The 21527-nt window shown below is 38.9% G+C and overlaps 1 pseudogene; it reads right to left on the reverse strand.

Moving 5' to 3' along the window:
• Positions 1 to 21527, reverse strand: part of LOC149747861 (uncharacterized) — a 174601-nt pseudogene that overhangs the window by 122376 nt on the left and 30698 nt on the right.

Consider the following 21527-nt stretch of genomic DNA (forward strand, 5'->3'; position numbering starts at 1 on the left):
ATCACCACAAGTCTCTTTATAACTACCTAAATATACATCCAAATAAGAATAAAGACTGTGCTTACTACATAAATCAGCCTCAATACGATTCTATCTCTAGAGAAAAATTATAAATGTGTACCTTAGGCAAATGTGTATATTAAGCCTAAGGTAACAGCGATAACTGTGCTTGACCAAGTAAACAAACATATCCATCCTGAAGGTAGCACACACTTTAAAACACGTAGTTTTCTCGACCATGTTGAGGAACTAAAACAAAAAATGGAACAGAGCCAAAACAAAACCATAATTTAAAAGATGCTTTTTAAGGTTGTTACATGTGTATATATAGCCACAACACTTTACTGCCATTGTAAAAACTTCTAACTCAAGTCACTCAATTATTCATCCATCAAATATTTATTTCAGAGCCTACTATGAGCCAGGCACTGGAGAGACAGTGACGAACAAACAGTTCCTGGATTTCTGGTTAAACAGGACCAAACCACTACCTCAAAATTACACTGAAATGACAGTAAAGGGATTGTTAAAAATAAAATGTAGGGCTTCCCTGGTGGCGCAGTGGTTGGGAGTCCGCCTGCCGATGCAAGGGACACGGGTTCGTGCCCTGGTCTGGGAAGATCCCACATGCCGCGGAGCGGCTGGGCCCGTGAGCCACGGCTGCTGAGCCTGCGCGTCCGGAGCCTGCGCGTCTGGAGCCTGTGCTCCTTAACGGGAGAGGCCACAGCAGTGAGAGGCCCTGCGTACTGGTTGAAAAAAATAAATAAATAAATAAAATAAAATAAAATGTACAACTCAAAAGGACAAGAAGTATGAATGAAAGATACATCAATAGATAAGAGATTTTTAAAAATGTTTCAAAGCAAAAGGCAGATGGTGGTGTGGTAACTGAACAGAGTAGAACAGAGAACTTTTTGTCTTCAATACTTACACAGAAATATGCTTAGAAGAAGCTGAAACACCCTGTAGATCCCCAGAGAAGCTCTGGATTAGGAGGTACCAGTTACCACAGTAAGTGTAGGTGTGGCTGAAAACTGGGAAATTGAAAAATCTATACACAGAGCCATCAGAACCCCACTCCAGGCTCGGAGGTCTTCTCCTCCAGCAACCACATGAAAGCACGTACTCCTGTGCCAGTAGCCCAAGTCGCTGGCACAGCTGAACCTGATAAGCACTAAACTTTAGCATATTGGTGCAGGGCTGAACACAGCAGGACTGGATGAATGTCTGCACATTCAGCATGAGAACCTAGCCCCCATCTCCACCCTGTTCCCAGACAGCCAGCAGCCAGGCATATGCTACCATGCAGGACTGAAGGACTCGTCTTTTCCAGTAACTTAAAAAGCCCTAGAGGAAAAAATTCTAGATACTAACATTTGATGGTGTCCCAAGAAAAATGCCAGCTTGGTGACCAGTTATCCTGGATACTGAAGCCCACCCACTATCAAGGCCAACCCCCCCACACACAGAGCTTCCAATCAGTTTTTCAGTGCTCATTAAATAGAAATGGTAAATTTCCCAAATATATAAAGAATCTATAAAAGGATTAAACAAAAGCAATGTTATAGTTAAACATTAAGGAAAAGAACTGGAATTTCTAATAACAGGGAACGTAACATACATGAAGTTAATAATGCCTTTGCCCTGGTATCTGTACATGCTCTTCTTTCACTGTGCTCCTGGCTACCAGAATAGAAATATTCTCTGGCCTTTCTTTTCTCACTGCAAAGTGTAATAACCAAAGCAGAGCTTTTGAATACTCATTGTAACTATGTTGAAAGATTCTTTCCTCTTAAGTATTCTCATCAAATACCATTGTGACCTGCAGTTTCTTTGAATTTCACAGAAGACTAAATAAAAGCTTTATACTTAAAATTTGTACTTCCACAGGAAATGGGACAGTAGCAACATAAGAACAGTAGAAAATTAGCTCAGGTCAGTAATACTTGCTTAACAGTCCTTATGTTTAATCTAGGCTAGTCTTTATTTGCCATTTGTCAGGAACTCTCATTACATATTCTAAGTAAGAAAAAATTAAAATTGTATGTGAAGGTTTATATATATGTGTATATATTCATATACACACATACATATATACACACACCTCACATGTATGTACACACGTAAAACTCACGTATGGCAGAAGTGACTGAATTTATGATTCTTTCTCTTGTCTTATAGCATCTACAGAAACAACACTGGGGCAATCAGATTAATGACACAAGTAAGTGTTTTATGTTTGGGGTACGCCAGAATTTCACAATTACTGGGGCTTCACAGGCTGGAATGGGCAGTGGAGGTTGTAGAATTCCCCTGGTCTTCATCCTTTAGTCTTATCTGCAGTTCCAGTGCTTTAGATATTTGTTTCAATTCTCTGAAAAAAGTATGTGCTCCTAAAAGGCAGAGACTGATTTTATAAATCTCACTGTCCCCTATGACTACTATGCTTTGCACACAGCCAATGCATATATGGTAAATTATATGTATTTGCATTATGCTTTGTCAGATCAGAGAATTTCTTCTTTACTCATTTTAATATTTATTTATACATTATATGTACATAATTTTGCTTAAAAAATTATCAAGAGTTTTTCAATGACAGTCAAATCCTGTACTACCCTTCACCATTCCACTTGTTTTTAGAGGTAGTCATTTTTAATTATTTTAAAGGCTTTTATCAAAAGTACTTATTCTTTATATATCTAAATAATATGAAGAAATTGCTTTTTGATTTGATTTATCAATATTGTATATTATGTCCTGATTTCCTATTAGGATAAGGGTTTAGCTGCCATAGCACCTCCTAACTTACTTCTCATCCCCTCATACTACCAAAATCTTCATTTGAAAATTCTGAATTATCGAAGTTAGTGTTTCTATTAATGTATTTAGGCTAATAGTATATTTACTGATAAGCTAAAATAATGTTTTCTTTCTTGTATAAATTTTGGATTTCCTAGAATAAATAATTTACTTTTTATTTTCAATTTTTAAAAATAACTATCAATATTTTTTTACCTGCTCCACCTGAGAGATTTTTTTTTTTTTTGCGGTACACGGGCCTCTCACTGCTGTGGCCTCTCCCGCTGCGGAGCACAGGTTCCGGACGCGCAGGCCCAGCAGCCATGGCTCACAGGCCCAGCCGCTCCGCGACATGTGGGATCTTCCCAGACCGGGGCATGAACCCGTGTCCCCTGCATCAGCAGGCGGACTCTCAACCACTGCGCCACCAGGGAAGCCCCACCTGAGAGATTTTTATACCTAGAAGTATTATACTTTGGAAGGTCAGATTTATCAACTACATTTTTATCTTGGAGTCATTCTTTTGGCCTCATGTCCCTCCCTGAAGTGATACACTTCTCTCTGTTACAAAGATGCCAGCCAGAAACATCTCTTTACTACCATCTTGGAAATCCTCCTTTCTGCCTTGGGCTCTTGGCTTCCATATTTCCTAGGTCCTTTGTCTTCCACTTCACTGCTTCCTTTTTGTTCACTTCCTTCTTTTCCAGGAACCAATTGCTTTTGAAGGAAGAACACAAGGGAGGTAAATTTTGAGTCCTGTATGTTTGAATAAGTCTTTATTTGTTCATACTAACTGTCTCGGTTTAGAATTCTCAGCTGAAAATAATTTTCTCTGAGAATTTTGAAGGTGCTGTTCTACATCAGTGGTTCTCAAAGTTGAGGGTATATAAGAATCACCTGGAGCATCTGTTAAACTACGGACTCCTGAGCCCCACCCCCTGAGTCTCTAAGTCTGTGGTCTGGGGTGGGGCCTGGAATTTGAATTTCTGGAGGAGAGAAAAACTTATATTGAGAACTTTAAATTCCAAGCTCAAGGATTAGATGAAGATCCAGAAAGCTTCTTCAACAACAGTGAAAGAAAACTTTTATCTCCTATTGCCCCAGAAATGGAATTTCTGAAAACTAAATCAAAGTCTAATCCTATGGGTGGCAATGTTACAATGCAAATTGAATTCCCAACCTTACAGAGTCTCTTCTGTTAAAGTTAGGGCCCGATTGGGAAGGAGTAGGGGCCTGAAAATTGGGATGAGGATATATGGGTATTTTGATGAAGCTGAGGCTTAGGACCTTGTGCTGCAGTCTTCTTTACCAATAGTAATAGCCTTTCCTCCCTTGCCTAATGAGGTTAGCTCTCTCTTTGCCTGAAAAATCAGTAAGGGCCTCACCCAAGATAGCATTTTGCAAGGGACTTTTGCCCTTCCTAAGGACCCTGCTCCATTTACCTCTTGCTTGTAGACCTATGACCAGAATCAAGTCCCAGCAGAATCCAGTGTGAGGTATAAATTGTAACCTAGAAAGAAGTACCATTTATATCAAAAGATATGCAAGATAATTCCAATTTACATAGATGAAACCAGGGAGTATGTATGGAAATGGATGCTGAGGGTATTGAGTCAGCTTAGATGGAATATAATGTTAGATCAAATTTATTGATATGGGCACACTAAACCAAGATTCTGGATTCTCTGTGCTAGCTCAAACGGCTGAAAATGCCTCTAATAGTATGTTCAGTTGGTTGGCGGAAGCCTGGTCCCCAAGGTAACCTACACTACATGAAACTGAGATGCCATAACTCCTTGGTGGAGAGGGAACTATCCAAAGACTTCAGCAGATAGGAATGCTGAACTGGATTTATCACGTACAACCTGCTCACCCACTTGTAACTACATCACTTGGTAGGACCCAAAGGGCACTGCCTTCACCAAGTCTTTGAGAGATACACTGGTTGAAAGGACCAGCAGCATCCTTGAAGAGCTCTATAGTAGCTACTCTCTGAAGACCAGGAATGACAATGGGCAATGTTGTCATCCAAGAAATGGGTTCCTAAATTGAATGGGGATGATAGTATCTCAGAGTGGCAGGGGCTCAGTGACAGTACTTAACAAAAGATGAGATGCGCATGACTGTCAAAATGGGCAGCGAGCAAAAGCTGAAATCAGAATAGTCTGACCTGCAGAGATCACTGGTGTTTGATCACGGTGTTTCTAAGAGAGAAATAGTTAGAAAGCTACCAAGTGCTACTTGATCTGTATAAGCAGCAAAGCTATAAAATAGAAAAATGCAACTCCTCAATCAATTCCCAAACTTGAGCCAGGACACAGACCTAGAACCTCTTGTATTCAAGAAAGCCAAGCCCCTTTGAGGAAGGACCTTGCTACACAGCTATAAATTTATACTATAAAAACCTGCAACAAATTACCAGGGTATACACTGAGGAAGGGGAAATAACCAGAACTTTGTGGGATTGTTGGATATGGCTCTGAAATGACTCTCGTTCCTGGAGACCCAAAATGGTACTGTGTTCCACCATGCGGAGTAGGGGCTTATAGAAGTCACATGATTAACGGAGTCTGTGCTCACTTCCAGCTACCACTCACCCCAGAACTCATGCCATCATTATTTTCCCAGTTCTGAAATGTGGAGTTGGTACCGACACACTCAGCAGCTGGCAGACTTCCTCACTGGTTCCCAGACGTGTAGAGTTTGGGCTATAATGTAAGAAAGGCCAGGTGAAACTCCTAGCACTACCTCTACCTATGAAAACCGGAGACCACTTTGTTCCTGTAGAGACTGCAGAGATTAGGGTCATCATCAAGGATTTAAAGGATGAAGGTGATCATTCCTAAAACATCCACACTCGACTTGCCTATCTGGCATTAGAGAAAACAGATGGATCTTGCAGAGTGCAGATGCTGTACCAGATGTGATTTCCTTGCTAGAATAAATAAACACACTCCCTGGCATCTGGTACACAGCTATTGACTGGGCAAATTATTATTTTTTTCTTTATATGTGCTAGCAAAGAATGCCTGAGCAGTTTGGCTCCAGCTGGCACCCTACTACACTACCTCAGGGTTCTATCAGCTCTCCAGCACACTCTCATAATCTAGTCCACAGGGACCTTGACTGCTTCTCCATTCTGTAGAATGTCATGCTTTCCATTACATGCTGACTGAGAAGTAATCAGTAACTACTCTCTACTTGGTGAAACACAGGTGTGCCAAAGGTGGGGAAAGATTACTACAAAAATTTGGCCTACCATCTTTGTAAACTTTCTAGGGATCTTGTAGTAGGTCAAGATATCTCTTTCTGCCACTAAAAAATAGGCACAGTACTTAGTAGGCTTTTTGGATTTTGATGGCATCATATACTTATTTGGGTATGTTATTCTAACCCACTTATTAAGTAGCTTGCAAAGCTGCCAGGTTTGAGTGGGACATTTAATAAGAGAAGGCTCAGCAACAGGTCCAGAGTGCCATGACAGCTGCTTTGCCACTTGGGCTACATGACCCAACAGCTTCACTGGCGTTTTAAGTGTCTGTGGCAGATAGGGGCTGCTACATAGTATGGCATTTGGCAGTCCTTTTATAGGTGAACAGAGACCTTTGGGATTTTGAACAAAGCTACAGAGCGTGGGCATTTCACATGAACGGGGTTATCTGACCTTCCAAAGCCATAAAATTGGGTATGCACAGAGCTCTTCAACCTTAAACAGAAGAGGTGTATATGAAATCAGGCCTGGCAAGTCCTATGAGCAAAGTTAGGTTAACATAAGCAAGTGGCTCATATTCCCATAGCTCTTATTCTTGCTACACTGATCCTCTCTTCAAACGTCACCTGTGGCCTCACTAAGACGAGTTCCTTATGACCAACCAGTTAACTAAAGAAGAAAAATTCAGGCGTGATTTAGAAATGGTTCTATACAATATATTGGTGCCACCCAAGAGTGAAGAGTTGTAACACAACAGCCCCACTCAGGAGCCCTTAAGGTCACGGCAGAGGGAAAACTTCCCAGAGGGCAAAGCTTTGAATGGTATATAGTCATTACTCGGTATCCCAGGGGATTCGTTCCAGTACCCCCACGGATATCAAAATCCAAGGATGCTCAAGTCCTGTACATAAAATGGCATAGTATTTGCATATAACTCACACACGTTTTCCTGTGTACTTTAAATCATCTCTAGATTACTTTTAACACCTAATACAATGTAAATGCTATGTAAATAGTTGTAAATACAATGTAAAAGCTATATAAATAGTTGGTGTGCAGCAAACTCAAGTTTTGCTTTTTGAAACATTCTGAATGTGTTTCCAAGTGTTCTCGACTGGCCATTGGTTGAATCTGCAGATGCAGAACCAGCAAATACAGAGGGCCTACTGTACCTGGTTGTTCATTTTGAAAGAGACACGTCAGAAGTACTGATCTACACTCATTCATGGACAGTAGCTAATGGTCTGGCTGGCCATATACATGCTCACCAAATAGCAACTTCACAGATAAGGAGGTAAATAATCTGGTAGAGAAGATGATGCATTCTACAGGGGTCAACCAACCTTTTTCTCTACTCTTGTTCTTCTCAAAAGGGATTATGAACAAAGTGGCCATGGAAGTCCAGATGGAAGTTGTACACGGCTCAGCAACATGGGATTTCCACTCACCAAAATGAATCTGGCTACAGCCACTTAGTACTTAATCTGACAACACTGAGGCCAAAACTTGACTTAGTGAATATGGCATCATTGTCTGGGGCACCCGACAGCCATCTGGTGGCAGGTTGATTACATGGACTACTTCCATCATGGAATACTTTGTTCTCATTGGAATACACTCATATCCTGGATAATTTTATCAAATTAAACTGTCAATCATAAGATCAGTATGTTTAATAGCTGTACTTCCTTTCTTTCACAGAATATCCCATATGTATACAGAGAAAAATAATCAGAAAGCTAAAAAATCTCTACCTTTTCAGTTACACATTTGGAATAAAACAGTGGAAATGCAAAAAGAGAACATTTAGAATTTTGTTTTTAAGTACTTAGAAGCACATCAAGATATTCAGTCCGTACTCAAAGCAGGAATTTGTATTCTTAAAGAGGATAACTTCTTTCCTCCTGAGTTTTTCTAGAGAGTAGAGTGTGAAAGAATGTCTTAAGCTTTTTTAATATATATAAATTAGCTTTTTAAAAATTTCATAGCAACTCTGAGATTATTACTATTATAATCCCCATTCTAAGTATGAGGAATTAAATACCAACAAACTAGATAATTCAGAAGAAATGGACAAATTCCTAGAAACATACAACTTACCAAGACTAAATCATAAAGTAATAGAAAATCTGAACAGACCAATAATAAGCAGGGAGATTGAATCAGTAATTTAAAATCTCCCAACAAATAAAAGCCAGAACCAGATGGCTTCACTGCTGAATTCTACCAAACATTTAAAGAATTAATATCAATCCTTCTCAAACTCTTCCAAAATACTGAAGAGGAAAGAATACTTCCAAACTCATTTTATAAGGCCAGCATTACCCTGATACCAAAGCCAGACAAGGATACTACAAGAAAATAAAATTTATAAACCAATATCCCTTATAAACATAGATGCAAAAATCCTCAACAAAATACTAGCAAACAGAATTCAAGAGCACATTAAAAGTATCATATACTATGATCAAGTGGGATTGATTCCTAGGATGCAAAAATGATGCAACATATGCAAACATTAACAGAATGAAGGATAAAAATCGTATGATCATTTCAATAGATGCAGAAAAAGCACTTGACAATATTCAAGATATTTTCATGATAAAAACTCAAAATAAATTAGGTATATAAGGAATGTACCTCAACATAATAAAGGGCATATATGACAAACCCACAGCTAATATTATACTCAAAAGTGAAAAGCCTTCCTTCTAAGATCAGGAACAAGACAAGGATGTCCACTCTTACTACTTTATTCAACATAGTACTACAAAGTCCTAGCCACATCAAATAGGCTAGAAAAAAATAAAATAAAAGGCATCCAAATTGGAAAGAAAGAAGTAAAATCATTGCTTTTTGCAGATGACATGATCTTAGAGAATATCCTATTAGAACTAATAAATAAACTCAGTAAAGTTTCAGGATACAAAATCAACACACAAAATCAGTTGTGTTTCCATACACTAACAACAAACTACCTGCAAGAGAAATTAAGAAAGCAATCTCATTTACAATAGCAACAACTTTAACCAAGGAGGTGAAAGATTTGTACAATAAACACCATAAGATTTTGATGAAAGAAACTGTAAGAAGACACAGATAAATGGAAAGATATCCTGAGTTCATGGATGGAAGAGTGCTATTAAAATATCCATACTACCCAAAGCTATCCACAGATTCAATGCAATCCCTATAAATGCAGACATAAAACCATTCCACACAGTGGTTGTGGGAATTAAATAAGATAGGTTGCAAGAGGATTATAAAATACAAAGTGCCATCAAAATACAACATATTATAACCATGATCTTTCTACAGCACAACTATTTTATGCAATTCATATCTTTATTGTACACCTTTGTGGGAGTATAAACTTGTTCAGCTTTTTGGAGGGTAAACAGGAAGTATTTTCCAATATCAAAAATACACAATTTAAACAGTCTGGAATTCCACATTATAGAAGTAAAAGCAGAAACATGAAGATAAGGATATTTATTGCAGGATTATTTAAGAGTGAAAAACTAGACCCTTTCTAAATGATCATCAAAATAGTAGTTAAATGAATTATAGTACACACAATCTATCACAAACAATAAGCTAATCCCTAATAGTGACACCAGAGAATGTTCACAAACACTGAGTGAAAAAATCAACTTGCAGAATGACATACAACATATTCCCAGTTGTGTGTGTATGTAGATGCGTGTACATCTGTGTATGTACATGTAAATGTATATGTTTAAGCAGACCAATAGACAGAAGAACATACATCAAACTAACAAAAAGGATTTCCTCTCTAGTGTGAAAATAAGGGTGCAAAATATATTTTCCTTCTTTACTTCTGGCTTTTTAAAAGTTTTTTTCACGTTAAACCAATACTGATCTTTATTATTCTGTGGAACTTTCCTCACTGTTTCCTATATGAAACAGGACGCAAGATGCAGCCTATCTTCTTTATAACCTATCAGCCCTAACACAAAGCTGTGTACTCTAGTGATGCTTAAAATGCAATAACCATTTAGAGCACCCTTTAACCATGGAGAAGAGAAGCAAGCCATCTAGTTTGTGGATCTTCTTGACAAACTGGGCCCAGTGAAGGCCCTGGGTTCAGACTTCTCAGGGCTCCCAGCAGACACCTCCCACCTCCCCGGGTCCTAGCTCCCTGTACACACTCTAAAGGGTGACCTTGAGTCCACTGAGCCCAGGCTGCTGGGAAGGTCGAGAAATTAAAACAACTGCTGCTGTTCTAGAACTCTTCTGTCCCTTAAGGAGTGAAGTATACACATATTTGGCCTCTAGTAAAGACCAGCAGAGGACTGATAAGATAACCGAAGTGTTCTAGCAAATTCATAACTGGCACAGTAAAATAAAAACAGGTGAGAATTTGAAATACTGGCCTTACTCAGGCTGTCTGCTTTTGTCTTGAGCAAAGTAAAAATCTAAAGGAAAGGAAAATGCCTAAGAGAAGAAGCACTCGTATCCTGGGTTACTGAGCATCTCTGTCCCACTCTGGGCCACAGGCAATGCTGGAGGAGGAAAGGCATCACACCACTGTCCTTCTCTGATGCTCACCACACTCTCAGACAAAAATTTCACTTGGTCTCAAAGGATTCCTCCCTTCACCCGTTATCTTTCCTCTCATTCAGGAAAGAAATAAAATTAACACTAAGAGAGGAAAGAGACCATGCATCACACATAAATCCATCTTCTTTATCTATAGTAGGCCCTTAATACTTGTCTAGAGATTCTAACTAGAAAAGGGCAACAGTAGACAAGGAACATACCAGGATGGACGCAAATATACTCAGTCTACTCTTGAGTTCTCTACGGGGAGCCAGAAATAAAGAACCAGGCATTTCACCTCAGAAGTAGCCCAAACTTCAACTTGATTTCATTTTTACAAAAGCAATCATCTTGGGCTTCCCTGGTGGCGCAGTGGTTGAGAGTTCGCCTGCCGATGCAGGGGACACGTGTTCGTGCCCCGGTCTGGGAAGATTCCCACATGCCGCGGAGAAGCTGGGCCCGTGAGCCATGGCCGCTGAGCCTGCGCGTCCGGAGCCTGTGCTCCGCAACGGGAGAGGCCACAACAGTGAGAGGCCCGCGTACCGCAAAAAAAAAAAAAAAAAAAAAGCTATCACCTTTATTGGGCATTCTGCTTTAAAATTTAGAAGAACAGTCTACAAATAAAGTCATATCACTATAGCAATGTCTACTTTTTTGGGTTGAATTATTATTTTTTTGTTTTATCTGTAGACAGAGTAAAAGGAAGCTCTGAACAAACTAACCAGAGGAAAATATTTAACAATCAAGTAGAGTGGATGGGATAGGGGAAACCTTATTTGAAGTCATTTTTATAAAGAGAAAATCATCTTTGCATCAAAATTTCACTTATTTTCAAGGTATATCTAACTTAAAACCTATATGCAATAAAGCTAAAGGGAAAAAAATGCTATGCGCACATTTTAAGTATGAATCATAGCAATGTTCTATTTATAACACTGTTCCATTCCTAATATATTTCTAATTCCAACCAGAATACTCACCACAAAAAAAGAAGCATTTTTCTCAAGAATGTTCAAAGGAACATTTAGTTCTTCCATGGACATTTAAAAAATTAGATTATTAAGCATGAGGATTTATTTGCATTCATGTTACTCTCCCCCACAATCACCAAGGAGAAATTAAACTAAGTATCAGCAAGGGCTTTGCTTCAGAGGAAAATAGTCTAAGCGACTTCTGATGACAATTAAAACTGAAACTCAAGTGGCAAGAAAGATCAGCATTAAATCAGTAATTAATTAATGTAAATTAATTACAATTAAAAACTAGGAAAATGTATTTTTTAAGTGGCTAACAGAAGATTAACCTTCTGGAACTTTTCTAGGAATACAAAAACCAACAGAAATGATGAGCCCCATGGGTGATGGGTTTTGCTCATCTCCTTTTGTCTCCTATTTCTAATTCTTAAGTCTTTGGCTCACATTCATCAGGTCGTTGTTGTGCTGAGAAATCTTTACCTGCCTTGAAACTATTATTGGGGAAAATTTAATTTCATCAGCCTTTTTGAATAATTCAGACACATTATTTAACCTGCCATTGATGTTTCTCACAGTGGTGTTTGATTATAAATTCAAGGAAATACCAAGTCTTATTAGGTAATGAACCTGGAATCTTTTATCACAGCTTTGCCTAGAACTATAACTGCTGTGTTAAAACTTGAATATCTCTTTTTTTTGCCTATAAACTATTTGCATACAGCAAAGGGTGAAAACAAGTTTTGTTCTGTTTTGTTTTTTATACCTAAGGGAGTATATGGGTACTCAGATTGAAATCCACATGCTAATTAAAAACAATATAATTTAGTCTGATTTTGAGAAACATAAAAAAGAAAAAAAGAAGATTTAAGCTTGGTTCTTTTCTTCTCATGTCATATGCAATCTCCTCCCTACCCACTCCTTCAATTACTGCCTGAATGCAGACACCTGACAAATATGTTCCAACGGCCCAAACCTTACTTCTAAGTTCCAGGCTCATATACCCAGCTGTTCACTTCACATCTGCACTTGGATATCTCAAAGGCACCTCAAACCTTAAATGTCCAAATTAAACTTAGGGGGGTGGTCTCTCCCCCCTCTAAGTGACCCCACACCAGAGTTCCCATGTTCACTGACTGGGCTGCCACCCATCTGGTTATACAAGCCAGAAACCTAAGAGTCACCTTGACAGCTTCCTCCCTCAGCTATAATTCATTCCTTCCCCCAAGAACTGTCCATTTTAACTCCTAAATGTTGTTTTCAGGCCACTTCTCTTGAACCCCTCTGCCATCACTCTGGTCCAAACTACCAACAAGTCTCACGAGGCAGTAATTTTTTCCTGGGTTATTCACAACTGATTCTCAACACCTATGACTGTGCCTGCCGCATGGTCCACGTTCAGTAAACATTTGCTAAATGGGTAACAGCCTCCTGCTAACTATTCATCCATCCGCATTCCCCATTTGCTTTGTGAAATCTTTCTCTTCTATTACTGTGGAAATCTTCTCTGGCCAAAACCTAGCCAACCCCCCACTCCTGTCCTATTGTCTCATTTCTACATGTATTTCTCTGTGATAAGACTCCATTGGCAGTCACTTTACAGTTATCCATGGCATCCCTAGATCCATACCTGTGCACAGGCCTGCCCCGCCCCTGCCCCAATTGGAGAACAGACTCTAGGAAGGCAGAGATGTGACATATTTTTTGCTCAGCACTGTGTCCTTAAACCCAGTTAAGAGCCTGGCATATAGTATACACTCCATAAAAAGCTAGTGAGTCATTAATTTTTTAAATTCTTTCATCATATTTATAACCCAGTGTCTCCTTTTATTCTGTTTGTGAAGCCCTTAAAAAAAGAGTTTATTCTACAGCATTGCCTTTATACTTCTTTACTAAAACATTTGATCTATCTTGTCTCTTTGGGAAGCAAGCTACAGAGATTAGTATAGTAATACAGGGAATAGACGAAGTCAAGTACCCAGTGGGATCTGACCCTCAGGGCAGTTTTCTGTTCTCTAAGTAAAGAGCCAGAGAGCTACAGGATCTTAGTTCCCCAACCAGGGATTGAACCCGGGGCCCTGGCAGTGAAAGCACGGAGTCCCAACCACTGGACCGCCAGGGAATTCCCTCCAGGTACCTTTTTTAAGGCTGCAAATTGGACTAAGCACCTTGTCTCTGTGCTCCAAGTGCACTCTCTGCACACCACCCCCGCCCCCCAAGTTACCGCTGTGTTACAGTGACATTCTCTCCCCAGGAGCAAGGCATCTGGTAGGAAGTTTTTATTAGGTCTTTCACTAAGGCCAGATGGTGAGGAAAACTGATTTTTAAGAAGTAATGGGGATATATGTATGCATATGGCTGATTCACTTTGTTGTACAACAGAAACTAACACAGCCCTGTGAAGCCATTATACTCCAATAAAGATGTATAAAAAAAATAAAAATAAAAAGTTTTCAAATTTTTCAAAAATTAAAAAAAAAGTAATCTGGGATTCTCTTGGATTAAATACATTCTGTTACATATACCTACCCACCAAGTAAAATACCCACCTCTGTGAATCCTTGTAATAAAGTAACAGAACTGCCTCACACTTCAGGATTTAGAGATAATTTTAAACTTAGAGGAAAAAAAAGCTACCCAAAAGAAAGAACATTTCCTTTTCCTCATCTGCTTCTAGTTCCCATTCCCACACATATACTCCGAATGCTGACAGCTCTTTAAGACTCTTTCCACCTAAATGACCAATATTTAGAGGCCTAGTTAACGCAGTAAGACATGATTCAGACACTTTAAGTGTTACTTAAGACTGGAAACATGGAGAAATGCTTATAATGTAAAGTCATAGAACGCAGGATGGAACATTGCATTTTTATATACTTATAACTGTCTTAAACACACACACACACACACACAGCCTCAAAAGAAATAATCATTCAAATGCTGAAAGTAATATGTTAATGGTGGTAGGATTGTGGGCTTTTCCTTTTCTTTCTACTTTTTAATGTCTTTTTATTACTTTTATGAGAAAATAAAAATAACTCGAATCCTGAAGAATATTTTCAATATATCTGAAAGAAAGCATAAAGCCATGCCTCACTGAAATTCTAATATAGTAAAACCGTAGTCTATAAGAATTATTCATTATAGCTGAGTGGCCCAGCTACCACTAAGGTGAGTGAATGAGCTTCTCCACCTTGATGACAGACATATTTTGATGAACACTATTCACTTCCCCAGCCTCTCTAGTTATGTTGGGATGTCATTAAAGATACAGCTGTGCAGGACACAGGGCTCAGTTTCATGGCTGGTATGCTACCGTACATCTTGAGAGTTCGCAAAAGACTGCAGAAAGACAGGTTCTGAGTGGTGGCTTTCCTTAGCGTGACACATGGCTATCCCTGGGGGTGACAGAACCAACTGTATGTGAAGCCCACACCAGGGCACACATTTCACGGAGGTTCCCAATGCCTGTGCTTTCAGCCAAAGCAGAGAAGAGCAATAGCTGTTCTGCCCCCCGACTCCACCACCACCCCAGCAGAGCTATTTCCACATCTGCTTTTGATGGCTCTTCTTGCTGTGTCTCCAGCCTCCATCCTCACCAGTGCTTCTACCTCTGGCAGGGCAGGCTGCTGCTGATGCTCTCGGAAGGCCTTCTCCATGGCCCTGGCTATCTGCTCCTCTTTCCTCCTTCTTCTCCTGTGTCATCTTCTATCTCCTATCATTCCACTCGTACTCTGAGTGAAAAGATAAGCCTTTAATATAAGCCAGTTGCTATCTTGTTGCCTTTGGAATGTCAAATGAAAAAGTAGCAAATCTGCACTATCATCGCATCCCCTGGGAGCTCGTTAGAAATGTGTAATATTAGGCTCCAGAGCTATGGAATCAGAATCTGCATTTTGAAAAGATCCTGAGGTGATTCCCAGATACATTAAACAGAACTGCTGCTTTGGGAGTTGCTGGCTAGGTTGCTTTCAGTTGCCTAACCTCTGTAGCTCTACTTACACATTTAATACTGTTCTAACTTAAGGAAAAGTGGAGAGAGTATGCCTGGCCTTCAACTTACCAGTGAATCAGGAAGCACACTCATTACTGATAGTCTAGCAGTAAGGATGGAGCCGTGAGGATGTGAAACTGTCCACATCTGTGCTCTGGGAACAGAGCTTTGTCCAGGGGCTGCTGAGCTTTCAAGTGAGGTTAAACAAGCTCAACTCTGCACTGGCCTGGACTTGTAGAAACATATAACAGTAGTTACCAGTTCCTAAAATGTTAGGTGCTTCAACATGTTTTCCAAAATCCATAAAAACTAAATTCTGTACTATGCTCCATACTGTATTTCTGAAGTGCTTAAATATATAAACTAAATATTTAAAAGAAACTTAAACTGGAGAAATTTAAATGAAAGAACGAGAGAAAAAAATACTTTCTCATCGATTTGTTCATGTCCTCACTAGTTTCTACGTGAGGTAAACACTGCGGAAATGCAAACAGCCTCTAATTCATGTTTTTATATGAATTGATTTTTTACAAATGTCAAAAATTTACAGTGAACATATAAATCTTTAAATCAATTATGGAATTTTTTGCTCCAATTAAAAAAATCCTCTCCAGCATTTAGAATCACATCGATATTTATATTAGAATCTTAACCCAACTCTAAACCAAGTAACATTTATCTTTTTAATTAAACTTTTTTATTTTGAAGTAACTGTAGATTCACATTCAATTGTAAGAAATAACGCAGTGATCCCATTTAACCAGTTGCCCTGAGTTTCTTACAATATCACAAACAAGATATTGAAAGTGACACAGTCAACACACAGAACAGTTCCATCAGAAGGATCCCTCTTGTTGACTTTTATAGTCACGCCCTCTCCCTCCCACACTCCCACTGCTGTCCCTGCCCCTGGCAACCACTAATCTATTCTCCATGTCTATAATGACACAATTTCAAGGATGTTACATGAATAGGATCATACAGTATGTCATCATTGGGGAATGGCTTTTTTCACTCAGCATAATTCTCTGTAGATTCATCCAAGTCATTTCATACATCAATAGTTTGCTCCTATTTCTTGCTTAGTGGTATCCATCAATCTCCAGGTCTGTTTAACCACTCATCTGCTGAGAGATATGTGGGTTGTTTCCAGATTTTGCCTATAACATATAAAGTTTCTATGAATATTTGTAATACAGGTTTTTATGTGGACATAAGTTTTTCATGTCTCTGGCATAAATGCCCAAGAGTATAATTACTGGGTCATATGGTAGTTGTCTGTTTAATTTCATAAGAAACTGCTAAGCAGTTTTTCAAAGTGGCTGTACCATTTTATATTTCCACCAACAATGTATTTGTGATCCAATTTCTCTGCATCCTCACTAGCATTTAGTGTTGTCACTGTTTTTTATTTTAGCCATTCTAGTAGATGTGTAATAATATCTCACTGTAGTTTTAGTTTGCATTTCCCTAATGACTAATGATGCTGACATCTTTTCATGGGCTTATTTAGCATTTGCATATCATCTCCAGTGAAATGTCTCTTCATATCTTTTGCCCACTTTCTAACTGAATTTCTTTATTACCGTTTTGAGAGTTCTTTATATATCTACATACTGTCTTATGGGATATGTAGTTTGCAGCTCGTTTCTTCTAATCTATAGCTTGTCTGGTCATCCTCTTAATAGTCTTGTCCAAAGCGGAAATTTTTAATTTTGATGTGGTCCAATTTATCAGTTTTTCTTTTTATGGATGGTGCTTTTGGTGTCAAGTTTAAGAAACCTTTCCCTAGCCCGAGATCCTGAAGGTTTATTGTTTTATATTTTACAATCAAGTCCATGGTCCATTTGAATTCATTTTTATATAAGGCATGAGGTTTAAGGTGAGGTTCATTTTTTGTCTATGTATGCCCAATGGCTCCAGCACCATTTGTTGAAAAGCCTATCTTTCCTCCACTGAATTGCTTTTGCACCTTTGTCAAAAATCAGTTGAGCATATTTTGTGGATATAGTTCTGGGTTCCATTCTGTTCCACTGTTCTATATGTTCATTCTTCTACAAATATCAAACTATCTTGATAATATAACTATAAAGTACTGAGTAGAGTGATTCCTCCCACTTCTTTTTCAAGACTGTTTTTAACTATTTTAGGGCCTGTGCTTTTCCATCTACATTTTAGAATAAGCTTGGCTATGTCTACAAAAAGATAGGAGCAAGGAGGTTTTTGACCAAAGGCGTTCCTATTGTACAACCATTCTTTTCCCCATCCTTCGGCTAAGGGAAGCAGGCTTTTTTTTTTTTTTCTGTCTGTTCCCAGATTGCAGCAGCCTGTCCAGGATGTATGAGAGGCAATAAGGACACCCACGGAACTCATTGCTGTATTGTTTCTCAAGTCCCAAGGGCCCTAGGCAGCCTGCCTTCTTCCCACTTTTCCAAGATGTCCTTTCTTGTTTGTTGTGCTACGTCCAAGCGGACCTGGAAAGAATGGAGCTATCACCTATTGATGGATGCAGAAATTCCAATGTGTATTTTTAATGTTATTTCTGGTGCAAAGAGAAGACAGAAGGAAACTAATCATGAAAATATGCAGAAATGAATTTCCAGACACCGTCCACTATTTATAAAATGCTACCTTGTGGTCATTTTTTGACCACAGAGGAACAGTTAGAAGTGAAAAAAACGAAACAAAACAAGGACTGTGTCATTCAACCCTGTTCCCCCAGGCACCAGTGCAGGGACAGGCACACAACACAGTAAGTGCTCAGTGAATATTTGCTAATTTATTTACTGATTCTCCTCATATAAGAAATTTTTGAAATGTCCTAGGCTCTCTTTGGAAATTAACTTCATATTCCTAGAACACATGGGAGAACCAGAATAATGACACAAGGGTTTTGCTCAAAGAAGAATGTGGCTTTGATTCGATTATTTACTATTTGTCAACATCACAGTTTATTGCATAAGTGTAACAGGCCCCTGAAACTTTCCATTGTGTCTGCCATTAAAAAGAGTACCTGAGGAGAATACATAGTCCAGAAACAGACCCATATATATATACTGTCACCTGACTTACAACAAAGGTGTCACTGGGGGAAGGAAGGGTGTTTCAATAAATGGTGCTGAATCAATTAGAAATCCATAAAGAAAGAAAGAAGCGTTGACTCCTACCTTGCACCACAGGCATAAATCAATTTCAGATGGAATCTTAGGCCTAAATATGAAAGGTCTAGAAGATAATGTTTGAGAATATCAGGACCTTAGGTAAGCAAAACGTTTTGAATAGACACAAAAGATATTACCCTCAAGGAAAATATGGTTAAATAATATTTCATTAAAATTAACAACCTCTGGTCATCAAAAAAATCATCACGGAGAGTGAAAAGGCAAGCCACAAACAGGGAGAAGATAATTATAAAGAACTCATATCTGGAATTCATAGAGAACTTCTAGAATCAGTAAAGAAAAACCAGACACACCAGCTTTCTTTCTTTCTTTCTTTCTTTTTGCGGTACGCGGGCCTCTTACTGTTGTGGCCTCTCCCGTTGCGGAGCACAGGCTCCGGATGCGCAGGCTCAGCGGCCATGGCTCACGGGCCCAGACGCTCCGCGGCATGAGCGATCCTCCCAGACCGGGGCACGAACCCGCGTGCCCTGCATCGGCAGGCGGACTCTGCCGATGGGCGCCACCAGGGAAGTCCTTCTTTTTTTAAATGAGCAAAATACTTCGTAGGCTTTTCATAAAATGGGATATACAAATGTACAGTTAAGCATATGAAAAAGTGACCAATATTATTATTCATTAGGGAAAGCAAGTTAAAAATAATAATATGCACCCACCTGAATGGCTATCATTAAGGAGAAAATGACAATCTAAGTGTTGCTGAGGATCTGGAGCAGTTGGAACCCTCACAGAGTGCTGGTGGGGTGTAGCTTGGTACAACCATTTCTCTTAGATTGTACTACTAACACTGAACATACACATAACTCTGAGTACAAAGGTACACCAAAACATACGTAGAAGGATGTTCCCTGAGCCAAAGACCAGCAATGACCCAAATGTCCATTAACAGTAGAATGTTAAATTAAGTTTGGTATATTCATACAACAAAATATATACACCAATAATAGTTTTAAAAACCTACTACTACATACGACAACACAAAATACTATGTTTAACAGTTGAAGTAACCAGACATACTGCTTGGTTCCACTTTGTAGGAAGTTCCAAAGCAGGAAAAACTAACCCATGATAATAAAGGTCAGATCAGTGGATACCTTTGCTGAGGATGAGAGAAGGTTTAGGGGGAGCTTCTGGGAACTGGTAATGTTCTCTCTATTGATCTGCTAGTGGTTACAACTTAAAAATGTACTGAGGTAGACACTTAACATTTGTGTACTTTATTCTATGAGCACATTACACATCAATAAGAAAGTTTACAAATGGAGTACCTACATAAGTGAAAAAAAAAGAAAAAACAGGTAAAAGACATTGACAGTTCACAAGAAAGGACACAAACGGCCTCCAAACACGTGAAAAGATGCTCAACTTCACTCTCACTAAAAGAAAGGTAAATAATACACTCTCAGAGATACTATTACTCACATATAAGACTCGCGAAAATTTTTAAATACCCGATATTGGTAAATCTGTTAGCCAACTCCACATATTGTTGATGGGAGTGCAAAATGATACAACCTATTGGAAGGGGAATTTAGCAAACAAAACCATATGTGCGTTTACCCTTTGCCCCAGCAAGCTCAATTCCAAGAATTTACCCTAAAGAAGTATCTCCACAAATACAAAACAACATATGCACAGAACTACTCACTGCAATAGTGACTGTAAAAGCAAAACACTGAAAACAACCTAACTGCTTCTCTAGAAGATTTGGTGAATAAATTTTACTCATCCACATAACAGAATACTATGAAGTTGTCAAAAAGACTGAAGATTTCAATAAACTAACAGTGATTTCCAAGCACATTGTAAACCAAATAAAGCAAAGTACAAAAAAGTATATATAATGTGCTATTTTTGTGAAGTAAGGAAGGGCAAACAAATATTTGCATATATTCGTTTATTTTTGAAAAAAGGATAAACCAAAAATAGGGTGTGGGACAGTATTTAAATAGAAAAGACAGAGATATTAGTGAGGCTTCTCTGAGTATATTTTTGATAGTTTTGACATTTGAACCACTTAAATATTTCACATATTCAAAAATTAAAGGGATAAAAATGTAAGCCCTCAAAATTTAATCAGTAAAAAAAAAAAATGAACCTAAACCTATTGTCAAATTGATAATCACACTGAAGAAAGAATTTATCTCTGGAAATAGCACTCTGATTGTATGCCCTTATAACACCCTATATATTCTAAAGACAAAAAAAAAAAAAAAAAAAAAAAGAGGCAGGGCTTCCCTGGTGGCGCAGTAGTTGAGAGTCTGCCTGCCAATGCAGGGGACACGGGTTCGTGCCCCGGTCCAGGAAGATCCCACATGCCGCGGAGCGGCTAGGGCCATGAGCCATGGCCGCTGAGCCTGCGTGCCCGGAGCCTATGCTCCGCAACAGGAGAGGCCACAACAGTGAGAGGCCCGCGTACCGCAAAACAACAACAACAAAAAACAAACAAAAAAAGGCAAAAAACCTCTCAACTTTACTTAGCTTATTTGCTATTAGTAGTGATACTGCTATTTGGTAAAACCATTTTGTATGTATCATGGGATAAAGCATATATACATTTATCCCCTCCCCACCCGGCTCTATCCACTGAAAAAGTCTAGAAGCCACAATACTGCACATACAGTGAATGCCTAGGGTGTCTTTGTTTCTAAACACATTCACCATTAAAAGAAACCAAAGCTCCTTAGAAAAAGGGCTGACTCCAGGCCTGGGGTAGAAAACGTATGGGTAGAGGCTGAAGTACCTTACCATACCAGAAAGCAAAGAAGTGTTCAAAGACTTGACAAGCTCACTTTTCTCTCTAGAAG

The sequence above is a fragment of the Delphinapterus leucas genome, chromosome 12 (assembly GCF_059928025.1).
Source record: "Delphinapterus leucas isolate spDelLeu-1000000601 "Yukka" chromosome 12, BTC_Dleu_Yukka2, whole genome shotgun sequence".
In the NCBI taxonomy this organism is placed as follows: Eukaryota; Metazoa; Chordata; class Mammalia; order Artiodactyla; family Monodontidae; genus Delphinapterus; species Delphinapterus leucas.